We start from the raw sequence: 3,940 nt of genomic DNA, 5'->3' as shown, positions 1-3,940 counted from the left end.
ACCAACACAGTGGACGCTCATGCATCATCTACACTGACATTCAGACCATTAATGTAACTTTGCTGTTCTTGATAAACTAGATCTGCACTAACATTTTTGAATGTAAATCAACTGCTAATTTTCTCAAACAATTTTTTTTTTTTTTTTTGCGTATCATCTCCATAATTAGTATTAGAATATGACTAAATGTGAGAAAACATCACATTAGCTGCATTAAAAATGTTTTTATTTCATAGTTTTCACACAGTATATCACTTTATGATGATGGGTTTTAAATATGTGTGTCTTCGCTTCAAAAAGTTAATGCATGCTGCCCAGCTGAGTGGACATTTTTGTAACTCCATGAAAAATAGGTTCATAAAAAAATTCAATCGCACTGTTTTTTTCATGCCTAAAGAGGAATAAAAACACTCAGGAAAAAAAATATTGATTAAGGTTCTCATAATTCATGCATGAAAGGGGTAATGAATAGTCACAAAAACAGTTTCAAAAATGTGCAAAAACCAGCTCTACATTAACTTTCCATGAAAAACAATAAATCCATCCACCTTTGTTTGCATATCTCAGTTCCTTTTCTTTTTATTTAACTCTGACTTCAGCGAAGAAATACTTACAGTCCATGCCTTGTTAAAAACTCTGGATTCTGAATCAGTTTTTCTTTTTTTTTGGCGTTAGCTGACCGACAAACCAATCAGTGCATAAGCCTTATACTAAGTACAGAAAGTACCAAGGTTCTAATAGTTTTGGGTTTTTCATTACAGTTTAGTTTTGTTTAGTTTTGACTTTTTTTTCTCTAATTCAGTTCGTTTTAATTTGTTTTTAGAGCAGGTTTGCTAGTTTTTATGAGTTTTCTTTTTTTTTTTTTTTTTTTGTAAATGCTTCGTTTTAGTGTTAATTTCAGTTTTGTCAAATCTTTTCTCTTCTTCGCCGTCGTATTAAAATAAATCCCAGACAGGACTCTGCTGCTTTCTTCCAAATTTAGTCTCCATGTTTCCAGGTAGAGTGGGAACCAGAAGACGACTGGAAACCACAAGTGACCACAAGTGACAGACTGTGACGTATCGTATGGTGCCGCTAGCTAAAATTGCTAAAGCGAAGTAAATCACCTTTGTATCAATCCAACGTTGACAAAGACAAAAACGAAGGGAATTTTATCCATAATTTTTATAAGTTTTAATTAGTTTTGTAAGCACACAATACAGTTTCAGTTAGTTCAGTTAGTTTTTTCTTTTAATTATAGTTTTTATTTATTACGGTTAACGAAAATATTTTTTCAACTCTAGTTTTCGTCATTTCCTTAGTTTTCGTTAACAATAATAACCTTGGAAAGTACACACAAAAATATGCTAATTTAGCAGATTCTTCAAAATAAAAGCACTGCCGTTGTATTAGTTGCATCTATTACAGTGATATATATTTGCATTGACTTTTAATTTGCCAGTAACCTCAGTGGCCAGTCAGGGTCAGCATGTGGAGCCTGGGCCGTACAATGCCCAGGCCTGTCTTAGAGCATATTGCTTTTTTAAAATAAATATATATTTGTATTTCATGCTACAAAGCCTGGGTTTTGCCAGTATCTTATATAATTTCAATCTCTATGTTATGTCAGTTGTGTTTGAAAAAAGCCAACAGTAATATTTAATATGCTTTTCAGTTGCAACATGTTAATAAATGAACAAACCAAATAACGTACAGTGAACTGATTAGTATTCTGAAAGCAAAACCCTGACAGTGACGCTGACTTATTATCTCATTTATTACACTGCCGCTACCAAAGAAATGTATGTATTAAAATAATAATGACTTTATTGCCTTTGTTTTTATTGTTCAGATGAATATTGTCGTCAACCAAAAAGAATGGAATATTTAACAGCTGTTTAACAAATCAGTTTTAAAGTGGCTATACAGGGTGGGGAAGCAAAATTTACAATAAACATTTAGTTGTTTTTTCTCAGCAGGCACTACGTCAGTTGTTTTGAAACCAAACATATATTGATGTCATAATCATACCTAACACTATTATCCATACCTTTTCAGAAACTTTTGCCCATATGAGTAATCAGGAAAGCAAACGTCAAAGAGTGTGTGATTTGCTGAATGCACTCGTCACACCAAAGGAGATTTCAAAAATAGTTGGAGTGTCCATAAAGACTGTTTATAATGGAAAGAAGAGAATGACTATGAGCAAAACTATTACGACAAAGTCTGGAAGATACTATTAAAGAAGAATGGGAGAAGTTGTCACCCCAATATTTGAGGAACACTTGCACAAGTTTCAGGAAGCGTGTCGGGCCTATGCCCACGGGGTCCGGCCGGGCCCAGCCCGAAGGAGCGACGTGGGCCCGCCCTCCGGTGGACTCACCACCCACCGAGGGAATCATAGGGGCCGGGTGCATTGTGGATTGGGTGGCAGTCGACGGCAGGGAGCCCGAGGAGGCGTCGGGGAAGACCCAGGACACGTTGGAGAGACTATGTCTCTCGACTGGCCTGGGAACGCCTCGGGGTCCCCCCGGAAGAGCTGGAGGAGGTGTCTGGGGAGAGGGAAGTCTGGGCGTCCCTGCTTAGACTGTTACCCCCGCGACCTGGCCCCGGATAAGCGGAAGATAATGGATGGATGGATAAACATAAACATTCCTTTTTCTTTTTCTCATCATACTGTGCCGTTTCGGTACAGCTGTGAACCGAACCGAACAGGTGTGTACCGAAACGGTTCGGTTCAGTACGTGTACCGTTTCAGGCCTACAGTATGTATTTTACCGCCCTGTTGGGTCCAATCATGTTTATTCTAAAACCAGAACCCGTCACAGATCTTGGGTCATCCTCCGGGTATTCTCCATATCACCACCTACTGCATTTTGGTACATTTATTCCAGTGCTCCCAGATTTCAGCAGATTTAATGTCAGTATCCAGATGAATGTTAATCATCAGCCCACTTTGACCAGGGTTTCCAGAGTTTCTGCTCTTCATGGGAGCTGCTTGGAAACAATTCTGCTAAATGTCACTTAAGAACGCTCATACTTGGAGGAAGAAAAACCGTTATCAATACATTATGTCATTTTGTCGTCATGTGTTTAGTCTAAGAAAATGTGTTAAGTATTCGTAAGTGTTTCATTAAAAAAAAGAAAAAAAAAGTGATAAACCACATGAGGTTATAATTTATAGTGATTTTAGGAAAGCTAAGGGTGTTTTCACTTGCACAAGTTTCAGGAAGCGTGTGAAGGCAGTTATTGAGAAAGAAGGAGGACACATAGAATAAAAACATTTTCTATTATGTCAATTTTCTTGTGGCAAATAAATTCTCATGACTTACAATAAACTAACTGGTCATACACTGTCTTTCAATCCCTGCCTCAAAATATTGTAAATTTTGCTTCATCACCCTGTAAGTAGTGTTTCTACTTCTAAAAGTCACTGTAATGCAGGGGTGTTTTAGTTCGGGGGCCACATTCAGACCACTATGATCTGAAATGGACCGAATCTGTAAAAAATCCCAGTAAAAAACTGTTTAAAAAAGTCGAATTACCAGGAGGTATTGTGATCACTTTGCTTTGTGTTTTGGCATGTTTGTTTGTTTGTTTGTTTGTTTTTTTAGCAAGATAACTCAAAAAGTTATGGATAGATTTTCATAAAATTTTCAGGAAATGTTGATACTGGCACAAGGAAGAAATGATTACATTTTGGTGGTGATTGGGGGGGTGGCAGATCTGTCTTGGCAGAGTTCTGCGCTTTCTGAGTGCTTTTCTTATTACATTTTGAAGATGTTTATGTCTGCAAAGTTTTCTCTTCTCTCCTGTCATCATTAATGGCCAGGCTGTTGCGGTGGTTCAGCAGTATAAATATCTCAGAATAGTGCTGGACCACAGGCTAATTTTTTTTTTCCAACTATATTTATTGAACATTTTCAATGAACACAACAGATATTATATCAATTCGTAACAG

The sequence above is a fragment of the Sphaeramia orbicularis genome, chromosome 20, assembly GCF_902148855.1.
Source record: "Sphaeramia orbicularis chromosome 20, fSphaOr1.1, whole genome shotgun sequence".
NCBI lineage: Eukaryota > Metazoa > Chordata > Actinopteri > Kurtiformes > Apogonidae > Sphaeramia > Sphaeramia orbicularis.
Note: the sequence above shows the minus strand (reverse complement) of the source record.